The sequence below is a fragment of the Procambarus clarkii genome, unplaced genomic scaffold (genome assembly GCF_040958095.1).
Source record: "Procambarus clarkii isolate CNS0578487 unplaced genomic scaffold, FALCON_Pclarkii_2.0 HiC_scaffold_1840, whole genome shotgun sequence".
Classification (NCBI taxonomy): domain Eukaryota; kingdom Metazoa; phylum Arthropoda; class Malacostraca; order Decapoda; family Cambaridae; genus Procambarus; species Procambarus clarkii.
The window spans coordinates 3,623-15,632 of record NW_027190863.1 but is presented as its reverse complement, the minus strand read 5'-3'; the positions used below and the strand labels follow the sequence as shown (position 1 = coordinate 15,632).

Below are 12,010 nucleotides of genomic sequence, written 5' to 3'. Positions count from 1 at the left end.
TTGGTAGGCTTTGCTTCTACCATGATGATGATGAGATAACCAAGGTGATGAGAGACGCTCAGACAGTCACGGGGGAATGATGCTGCCGCCGCTTGAGCCGAACCTATTTATGTGCCGGCACGGTACAGAAGCTGCAACCTGGCAACTCGTCCACCAATCACGACGGTTGGTTTTACGGCTCCGAAACCTGGATCCCATATCTTCTCTAAAATAGAAGCATTTGTTCATGTTCTTTGTAAAAGTATCATAAAGCAGGACAGATGAGACAAATATCATAAAAACTGAAGAGCAGATGAGCACACACATGTTTGTATTACAAAAGAAAATCCACAAATTCATTAGAAATTGGCAGGGCAGGCTGAGGAAGTAGGTAGATGTAAAATGTCTGTAAATGGCGAAAGAACATAAACCCAAGACTGAATAAACGATGTTAAATATCCATGCCAAGGAGACAAAAATATGTTAGGATACAATTACCATTAAGACACCACAAGCAGGTCCGTATCCTGCCGCGATGACTTAAAAGAGTTGGTTATTAGCCACAATGTGTAGGCAGTCTCATGCCAACGGCCATACCACGTTGAGAACACCGCTTCTCGTCCGATCAGCGAAGTTAAGCAACGTTGGGTTTGGTTAGTACTTGGATGGGTGACCGCCTGGGAACACCAAATGCTGTTGGCAATAATGTTTTTTGTTTTGTTTTGTTTTGTTTCGTTTGTTTTTGTTTGAATGGCTGGCTCCACGGGAAATTCACGGAGTTGTGTGGAATAAGGCCTGGTAAAATGAATTAATATGTATGTCATGTTTAAAACAAACTCGCTTAATATAGATATTGTGTGAGGCTTTATACAAAAACAAACAACCAAAACAAAACATGTTGTATATATATAGCTTAATCCGGGTTTGAACTCGCAACTCCAAGAATACGCATCACTTATATACACTTTACCACTGGACCACTGCTGCAGGACACAAGCTTGATGCTGAGGTATCAATTTAATGACGTAAATGCCATTTCCACAAATAAATGATAATTAAAAAGTATTTGTATGTACAAATCTTTTCTGTTTAAAAGGCTACAATATCAGTTACTGATATAATTTGTGTTAATGTTTCTATACCCACAAGAAGGCATATTTTTGCTTATATGTAAAGGGTACGGAGAACGAATCCACAGACCATCATTCCCCTCCCCTTCCCTCCCCCCCCCCCCCCCCCCCCCCCCCAACTCCCACCTACTACCACCACACCACCACCACCAATCACCACCAATCACCACCAATCACCACCAATCACCACCAATCACCACCACCACATCTAACCGAAAACCCCCTAACACATCAACCCTCCCCCCAATCAACAGGCGAAATAATAACCCTCAAATGCCTGCCTGCCTGCCTGCCTGCCTGCAAGCCAATACTAACGGTCTTCTCAGAAAGAAAATCTCTTTGTATCTGTATTACTTGATGAAATGTATGATTCTAATAATGAAAATAAATTTTGATGTCGGTTGTATGAGCATAATGACCAATATGCACATGATATGAATGAATTAAATAGTGTAGTTTTAAGTAATTAGGTTGTAGACACATTAAGCGGATATGATATTTGACGCGTCCAGAACTGGTGATTTTTGGTTTAGTTTTAAATGCACCACCACCACCACCACCACCATTGCTTCCCCAGAGCCTAATTAAGGACCGGTAAAAGGAGTCAATATGTATGTCATCTATAAAACCAAAGAATGAATAAAAAAACACACACACAAACCTACATAATAGTATTAGGAAGATTGTATGGCAAAAAAAAAAAAGTATTATTCCCATTGGGTCGTTTGAACTCGCGACTTCCAAAATACCAGCCACACACCTTACCACCCAGCCACCATAGAGTTGGTATAATTGTGCAACTTTAGTTATAAAAGTAAAGTTCTTATTGTCTCAAATCTTATTGTCTGTTCTATGAAAAGGCATGATGTAAATTATGTATTTTTTGAATGATTGAATTGTAGGCACATTAAGCGGATTCGATATTTGATATATCCAGAAAAGGTGATTTCTGTTCAGTTTTAAAATGCATCACCGTTAACGCTAAAGGACTGGTAAAACGACTCGATGTTTGTCATTTTTAAAATAAACACTAAAACTAGGCCCTTAACATATATAATGTTTGAATATAAATTGAATGCATATAAATACAAAGTGGGAGTGGCTGGCTGGCTGGCTGGCTGGCTGGCTGGCTGGCTGGCTGGCTGGCTGCCTGCCTGCCTGCCTGCCTGCCTGCCTGCCTGCCTGCCTGGCTGGCTGGCTGGCTGGCTGGCTGGCTGGCTGGGGCTGGCTGGCTGGCTGGCTGGCTGGCTGGCTGGCTGGCTGCTGCCTGCCTGCCTGCCCGCCCGCCCGCCCGCCCGCCCGCCCGCCCGCCTGCTTGCCTTGCCTTGCCTTGCCTTGCCTTGCCTGTCCTGTCCTGTTATTGCCTTGCCTTGCCTTGCCTTGCCTTGCCTTGCCTTGCCTTGCCCTGCCCTGCCCTGCCTTGGCTGCAGCTGGCTGGCCGTAAATCAACTCTTAACAACACCATACCACACCACACCATCACTCATCACCCATCACCCACCACCGGCCCCAGTCTCCCAGCCTCTCTTATATACCCGAGCAGGCCCTTTAAATTATTTGAATTGTTGCACTTCGGCCAATGGCAGGCACGATCGCTGCTGCTCAAACATATTCTGGTTCACAAGTATTATAATATATTATATTATATTATATTATATATATATATATATATATATATATATATATATATATATATATATATATATATATATATATATATATATATATATATATATATATTCATGAAACACATTAAAACCTTGATCATTTATTCATTCATTACGTCTAGTGAAGAATTGCTTTTGTTCATTTGTATGATTAAAAATTAATATAATATGAATTCCTCGCTTAAAGTAAAATATAAAATATATATTGGATTTATATGATTGGTTAATATTCCAAGTGATGCTGAATATCCCCTATAATTTTGTTTTGTTTGTTTGTTATGTACACATTCCAAATGAAATCAATATAAATGTTATTATTAATGTTTGAAAGTTGATTGTCTACTTGAATCTCTCTATTAAAGTGTGTGTGGCTCCGGATGGAGCCTGGTTATGGTATTTGTCGTGGTGGGTGGCAGAAGTGCTTACTTCTTCTCTGTCTTCTTTGGCAAAAGAACTGCCTGAATGTTTGGAAGAACACCTCCCTGTGCAATGGTTACGCCAGACAGAAGTTTGTTGAGTTCTTCGTCGTTGCGGATGGCCAACTGCAAGTGACGTGGGATGATACGGGTCTTCTTGTTGTCACGTGCGGCATTACCGGCGAGCTCCAGAACTTCGGCAGCGAGGTATTCCATGACGGCTGCCAGGTAGACAGGAGCGCCAGCACCGACGCGTTCGGCGTAGTTGCCCTTACGCAGCAGACGGTGAATTCTGCCCACGGGGAACTGAAGTCCGGCCCTGCTGGAGCGAGACTTTGACTTGCCCTTCACTTTGCCTCCCTTGCCGCGTCCTGACATTGCTGCTGCTGTTGTGGGTTTGTGGTGTTTTATGCCGCCCCGCAGATCGAGCTTCGTGTTATATACCCCGCTCAGGATCAAGGGAGCCCGCCACTGACCAATCAGCGCGCTCCGCCACGCGACCCGCTCTGAGCTGAGTCGCGAGCGGGATATAAAAGGAAAGCTCGCCTCGCGCAAAAGTTCATTATTGTATCGCAACGCCAGCCAGCACGAGCATCATCATGCCACCCAAGGCATCTGGAAAGGCTGCCAAGAAGGCCGGAAAGGCCCAGAAGGCCATTGCCAAGGGCGATAAGAAAAAGAAGCGCAGGAGGAAGGAGAGCTACAGCATCTACATCTACAAAGTGCTGAAGCAGGTCCACCCCGACACTGGTATCTCTTCCAAAGCCATGTCGATCATGAACTCGTTCGTGAACGACATCTTCGAGCGCATCGCCGCCGAGGCTTCTCGCCTGGCCCACTACAACAAGCGTTCCACCATTACCAGTCGGGAGATCCAGACGGCTGTAAGGCTCCTGTTGCCCGGAGAACTGGCCAAGCACGCCGTCTCTGAGGGCACTAAGGCCGTCACCAAGTACACCTCCTCCAAGTAAACGGCTTACTTACTGCCCTGTGGTGGTGGCTTGGCCTCAAACCAACAAACTCGGCTCCATTGGAGCCACACTTTAATTTCTAAAGAGATTGTGAGTGTTAGACACCAATACTATTATAACAAAAACCTCTGTCACTGAAAGCAAATAGCTATAAAATGAGAATATTTATGAAACTGTCTGTGTGTGTTTCTCTCTCTCAGTCTCTGTCTGTCTGTCTGTCTGTCTGTCTCTGTCTTGTCTGTCTCTGTCTTGTCTGTCTGTCTGTCTGTCTGTGTCTTCTCTCTCTCTCTTCTCTCTCTCTCTCTCTCTCTCTCTCTCTCTCTCTCTCTCTCTCTCTCTCTCTCTCTCTCTCTCTCTCTCTCTCAACACATATAAGCACTCGGTATCTTTTTTTTTTTCTAGAGATTAGAGATTCATTGTTATGTTCCACATTAGGATTACTATGCAGGCCACCCTCTTAGGTTTGAAAATGTCAAGAAAACGGTTAATTTAAAATGTCATCTCCTAACTTAACAGATTAAGCCAGAGGACCGAAAACAGAATAAAACAGGACTGGACAGTATGTCACTTATACAAGCTGCTTTTATTTCTAGTACAGTATGACAATTTTTATTTTGGGGGGGGGGGGGGGGGGGTGGGTGATCCTTGACAGTGCATAAGAGCGAAAAGCGACGGCGTTTTGTTTGTAAGAGAACAGGTTGTACTACAAATGACTTGATTTATTGATATCACGTGTATGTATGACACCTAAATTAGTGTATTTGTTTATTTATTTATTTATTTATTATATGTGTAGATGAAGGTTAATTCATATGACTGATGCTAGGAATGTCTGAAATCTCCTTAGAAGGATATTTTGGCCCTGAGAAGGGCCGAGTTTGGTGTATACTAGGGTGGTCGATTTAGCTTATGCACGCTCTCCACGGATACGGCGAGCAAGCTGAATGTCCTTTGGCATGATGGTGACACGCTTGGCGTGGATGGCACAGAGGTTAGTGTCCTCGAAGAGACCGACCAGGTAAGCCTCGGATGCCTCCTGTAAAGCCATGACGGCAGACGACTGGAAGCGAAGATCGGTCTTGAAGTCCTGGGCAATCTCGCGCACCAGACGCTGGAAGGGAAGTTTCCTGATGAGCAACTCGGTGCTCTTCTGGTAACGACGGATCTCACGCAGGGCGACCGTTCCGGGCCTGTAACGGTGAGGCTTCTTCACACCCCCTGTGGCAGGAGCAGACTTGCGTGCTGCCTTGGTGGCCAGCTGCTTACGAGGAGCCTTGCCTCCCGTGGACTTGCGAGCAGTCTGCTTGGTGCGAGCCATGGTGAACAACTGTGGTTTGTGATGGCCGGCGCCGAAAAATTTTTGCTTATATACGCCGTCTCGAGGCGCTTGCTCGAGCGCCATTGGCTGCTCGACTCGCCTACGTCACCCCGTTGCCCCTCCCCTCCTTCCTCTGGCTGCAGCCAACAGGCGGCTCACCTCAATCACTATTATCGCTGATTTTGCTCTATTTTTTGGATTTGTGCAAAAGTCATTTCACAGGGACGTGAAACAGACGAGTAGGCAACTGCAGTTTTGAAAGCGTTGTGAGAAAGCCGTGTCTACTCGACCACAAGCGTAAAGTAAGGGCAGGCAGGAGTTGCAATGCTACTAGTACGTCCGCTTGATGGGATATAGTCGGGAAATCGTGCGGGCATTCGTCAATTCGATTCACACAACTTCAACACCATGACTGGACGCGGCAAGGGAGGCAAGGGACTCGGAAAGGGTGGCGCCAAGCGTCATCGTAAGGTGCTACGTGACAACATCCAGGGCATCACCAAGCCCGCTATTCGTCGCTTAGCTCGTCGTGGCGGCGTGAAGCGTATTTCGGGTCTCATCTACGAAGAGACCCGTGGCGTCCTGAAGGTGTTCCTCGAGAACGTCATCCGTGATGCTGTAACCTACACGGAACACGCCAAGAGGAAGACCGTCACTGCTATGGACGTGGTGTACGCTCTGAAGCGCCAGGGTCGTACCCTCTACGGATTCGGCGGATAAGAGCTTGGCTAATCCATCGATTCCACCCACCACCACCTCAAAACGGGACCTAATTAGGTCCCTATACTTTTTTTACTGAAGGGCTTAATAGACGATAACATAAATTGTTTTGATATCAGCTAGCACATTGGGTCTTATGAAATCTATTTTTTATCCTCGCATGCTTAAAGGGACTCTGATTGGGGAGGGAGGGGGGGGGGGGGGGAAGGTTTGTTACGTTATATACTAGCAGAGCAGGATCATTGGTGGGGGGGGGGGGGGGGTGAGGGGAGAGAGAGAGAGAGAGAGAGAGAGAGAGAGAGAGAGAGATCTTTCCCAACTCTTCCTTTTTACATGAGTGAGCTACCCGTTTTATTCATTTTATCCTTCTCAGAGCTGTTTTGATAGTATCCAAATGATGGTAAATGAAAAGGGAGGACACGAATATCTACCCAGAATTCAGGACTGGCAATCGATATGCATGTTTGAGTGCGAATCTTTTTCTCTCTCAACTTAGGTATACGTTTATGTCGTACCTAAAAGCGAGAACCACACTATTGGGACAAGTATGCAAGGCCCAATTTTCCTAACAAGCACAGTTAATTTTGTTATTTTCGAACATTTCTTTCCAAATTGGTTTATCCAATTAACAGTATTATATTAAGATCATGAATTGCTGGGTTAGGTTAGGTTAGGTTAGCTTAGCTTAGGTTAGGTTAGGTTAGGTTAGGTTAGGTTAGGTTAGCTTAGCTTGGGTTAGCTTAGGTTAGGTTAGGTTAGCTTAGCTTGGGTTAGCATAGGTTAGGTTAGGTTTGATTACATTTCTATGTTAGATTTAACTCAAATTCAAAACAATTGCAGTCATTCGGCTTGTTAGTCAACTTGCCTCTAATAGGGGCAATTTGTCTAACAAGACTATTTAGTTTTGTGTGCATATATATATATATATATATATATATATATATATATATATATATATATATATATATATATATATATATATATATATATATATATATATATATATATATATATATATATATATATTATAGCTTCAAGACTCCGAACCAATATAGAAGCATCAAGAGGAAGTGCTTGTGTTATGGGCCAATAGGCCTTCTGCAGTTACTTCCATTCTTATGTTTTTATTCCCATTGGTTCGTGTTTTATCTTGTGTAAATGTCAATCACCTTACCCAAAACTTTGGTACCATATCACCTCACCCATGTGTATATATAAATATATATATATATATATATATATATATATATATATATATATATATATATATATATATATATATATATATATATATATATAATACAGAGTAAATCTACCCCAAAAGTAATGATTTATTTGTCTACAAAACTAAACTCTTTTTGGAATCATATGAGGCCCCTCCACTGAGGGGGGAGGCCTGGATGTTTATTGTCATGTGTATTCATGCTGCTTGCATGTCGTCGTTTATTTTGCCTTTGTTGTTTTCTTGACAGCTTTCTTTGCCTTGGGTGGTTTGGGAGATTTTGAAGCTCTCTTTATTTTGGGCTTTTTGTTCCCAACAACAAGCTGCTGCTGCTGCTGCTTCTTTTTCAAGGCTGTAGGTGGTTTGTTGCTTGTGGCGGCTTTCTTGGGAGTTACCACGGCCTTCTTTGCTGCTGTAGATGGTTTCTTGGTTGTTGGTGGCTTTCTTGGGAGTTAGAACGGCCCTCTTCTCTGCTACGGCCAGCTTGAATGATCCACTAGCTCCACTTCCCTTGGTCTGAACAAGAATGCCGTCAGCCACTGCTTTCTTGAGAAATCTTCGGATGTAAATGGCGATCTTGGCAGCCTCGACTTTGTTGTTGGCAACAACGTACCTTCTTGATCGCTTGTAGAGACGAGCCCTTACGGTCTTTGAGTGCTGCGACCGCGGCTAGAACCATTTGACTAGTTTTCGGGTGAGCAACCTGGACGCGAGGTTTCCTGGTGGTGGCCACCACAGCAGCAGCAGCCGCAGCCTTCTTGGTAGGCTTTGCTTCTACCATGATGATGATGAGATAACCAAGGTGATGAGAGACGCTCAGACAGTCACGGGGAATGATGCTGCCGCCGCTTGAGCCGAACCTATTTATGTGCCGGCACGGTACAGAAGCTGCAACCTGGCAACTCGTCACCAATCACGACGGTGGTTTTACGGCTCCGAAACCTGGATCCCATATCTTCTCTAAAATAGAAGCATTTGTTCATGTTCTTTGTAAAAGTATCATAAAGCAGGACAGATGAGACAAATATCATAAAAACTGAAGAGCAGATGAGCACACACATGTTTGTATTACAAAAGAAAATCCACAAATTCATTAGAAATTGGCAGGGCAGGCTGAGGAAGTAGGTAGATGTAAAATGTCTGTAAATGGCGAAAGAACATAAACCCAAGACTGAATAAACGATGTTAAATATCCATGCCAAGGAGACAAAAATATGTTAGGATACAATTACCATAAGACACCACAAGCAGGTCCGTAATCCTGCCGCGATGACTTAAAAGAGTTGGTTATTAGCCACAATGTGTAGGCAGTCTCATGCCAACGGCCATACCACGTTGAGAACACCGCTTCTCGTCCGATCCAGCGAAGTTAAGCAACGTTGGGTTTGGTTAGTACTTGGATGGGTGACCGCCTGGGAACACCAAATGCTGTTGGCAATAATGTTTTTTGTTTTGTTTTGTTTTGTTCGTTTGTTTTTTGTTTGAATGGCTGGCTCCACGGGAAATTCACGGAGTTGTGTGGAATAAGGCCTGGTAAATGAATTAATATGTATGTCATGTTTAAAACAAACTCGCTTAATATAGATATTGTGTGAGGCTTTATACAAAAACAAACAACCAAACAAAACATGTTGTATATATATATAGCTTAATCCGGGTTTGAACTCGCAACTCCAAGAATACGCTATCACTTATATACACTTTACCACTGGACCATGCTGCAGGACACAAGCTTGATGCTGAGGTATCAATTTAATGACGTAAATGCCATTTCCACAAATAAATGATAATTAAAAAGTATTTGTATGTACAAATCTTTTCTGTTCTAAAAGGCTACAATATCAGTTACTGATATAATTTGTGTTAATGTTTCCTATACCCACAAGAAGGCATATTTTTGCTTATATGTAAAGGGTACGGAGAACGAATCCACAGACCATCATTCCCCTCCCCTTCCCCTCCCCCCCCCCCCCCCCCCCCCCCAACTCCCACCTACTACCACCACCACCACCACCACCAATCACCACCAATCACCACCAATCACCACCAATCACCACCAATCACCACCACCACATCTAACCGAAAACCCCCTAACACATCAACCCTCCCCCCAATCAACAGGCGAAATAATAACCCTCAAATGCCTGCCTGCTGCCTGCCTGCCTGCAAGCCAATACTAACGGTCTTCTCAGAAAGAAAATCTCTTTGTATCTGTATTACTTGATGAAATGTATGATTCTAATAATGAAAATAAATTTTGATGTCGGTTGTATGAGCATAATGACCAATATGCACATGATATGAATGAATTAAATAGTGTAGTTTTAAGTAATTAGGTTGTAGACACATTAAGCGGATATGATATTTGACGCGTCCAGAACTGGTGATTTTTGGTTTAGTTTTAAATGCACCACCACCACCACCACCACCATTGCTTCCCCAGAGCCTAATTAAGGACCGGTAAAAGGAGTCAATATGTATGTCATCTATAAAACCAAAGAATGAATAAAAAAACACACACACAAACCTACATAATAGTATTAGGAAGATTGTATGGCAAAAAAAAAAAAGTATTATTCCCATTGGGTCGTTTGAACTCGCGACTTCCAAAATACCAGCCACACACCTTACCACCCAGCCACCATAGAGTTGGTATAATTGTGCAACTTTAGTTATAAAAGTAAAGTTCTTATTGTCTCAAATCTTATTGTCTGTTCTATGAAAAGGCATGATGTAAATTATGTATTTTTTGAATGATTGAATTGTAGGCACATTAAGCGGATTCGATATTTGATATATCCAGAAAAGGTGATTTCTGTTCAGTTTTAAAATGCATCACCGTTAACGCTAAAGGACTGGTAAAACGACTCGATGTTTGTCATTTTTAAAATAAACACTAAAACTAGGCCCTTAACATATATAATGTTTGAATATAAATTGAATGCATATAAATACAAAGTGGGAGTGGCTGGCTGGCTGGGCTGGCTGGCTGGCTGGCTGGCTGGCTGCCTGCCTGCCTGCCTGCCTGCCTGCCTGCCTGCCTGCCTGCCTGCTGGCTGGCTGGCTGGCTGGCTGGCTGGCTGGCTGGCTGGCTGGCTGGCTGGCTGGCTGGCTGGCTGGCTGGCTGGCTGGCTGCCTGCCTGCCTGCCTGCCCGCCCGCCCGCCCGCCCGCCCGCCCGCCCGCCTGCTTGCCTTGCCTTGCCTTGCCTTGCCTTGCCTGTCCTGTCCTGTTATTGCCTTGCCTTGCCTTGCCTTGCCTTGCCTTGCCTTGCCTTGCCCTGCCCTGCCCTGCCTTGGCTGCAGCTGGCTGGCTGGCCGTAAATCAACTCTTAACAACACCATACCACACCACACCATCACTCATCACCCATCACCCACCACCGGCCCCAGTCTCCCAGCCTCTCTTATATACCCGAGCAGGCCCTTTAAATTATTTGAATTGTTGCACTTCGGCCAATGGCAGGCACGATCGCTGCTGCTCAAACATATTCTGGTTCACAAGTATTATAATATATTATATTATATTATATATATATATATATATATATATATATATATATATATATATATATATATATATATATATATATATATATATATATATATATATATATATATATATTCATGAAACACATTAAAACCTTGATCATTTATTCATTCATTACGTCTAGTGAAGAATTGCTTTTGTTCATTTGTATGATTAAAAATTAATATAATATGAATTCCTCGCTTAAAGTAAAATATAAAATATATATTGGATTTATATGATTGGTTAATATTCCAAGTGATGCTGAATATCCCCTATAATTTTGTTTTGTTTGTTTGTTATGTACACATTCCAAATGAAATCAATATAAATGTTATTATTAATGTTTGAAAGTTGATTGTCTACTTGAATCTCTCTATTAAAGTGTGTGTGGCTCCGGATGGAGCCTGGTTATGGTATTTGTCGTGGTGGGTGGCAGAAGTGCTTACTTCTTCTCTGTCTTCTTTGGCAAAAGAACTGCCTGAATGTTTGGAAGAACACCTCCCTGTGCAATGGTTACGCCAGACAGAAGTTTGTTGAGTTCTTCGTCGTTGCGGATGGCCAACTGCAAGTGACGTGGGATGATACGGGTCTTCTTGTTGTCACGTGCGGCATTACCGGCGAGCTCCAGAACTTCGGCAGCGAGGTATTCCATGACGGCTGCCAGGTAGACAGGAGCGCCAGCACCGACGCGTTCGGCGTAGTTGCCCTTACGCAGCAGACGGTGAATTCTGCCCACGGGGAACTGAAGTCCGGCCCTGCTGGAGCGAGACTTTGACTTGCCCTTCACTTTGCCTCCCTTGCCGCGTCCTGACATTGCTGCTGCTGTTGTGGGTTTGTGGTGTTTTATGCCGCCCCGCAGATCGAGCTTCGTGTTATATACCCCGCTCAGGATCAAGGGAGCCCGCCACTGACCAATCAGCGCGCTCCGCCACGCGACCCGCTCTGAGCTGAGTCGCGAGCGGGATATAAAAGGAAAGCTCGCCTCGCGCAAAAGTTCATTATTGTATCGCAACGCCAGCCAGCACGAGCATCATCATGCCACCCAAGGCATCTGGAAA

General features: G+C 43.9%; 2 non-coding genes across 2 annotated transcripts; both read left to right on the top strand.

The window, feature by feature from the left end:
• The first annotated feature begins 562 nt into the window (after positions 1-562).
• LOC138362451 (5S ribosomal RNA) lies at positions 563-681 on the top strand. The gene has a single exon (XR_011227675.1). It is a non-coding gene; the product is annotated as a 5S ribosomal RNA (ribosomal RNA).
• An 8,059-nt stretch (positions 682-8,740) lies between these two features.
• LOC138362453 (5S ribosomal RNA) lies at positions 8,741-8,860 on the top strand. The gene has a single exon (XR_011227677.1). It is a non-coding gene; the product is annotated as a 5S ribosomal RNA (ribosomal RNA).
• The last annotated feature ends 3,150 nt before the right edge of the window (positions 8,861-12,010 follow it).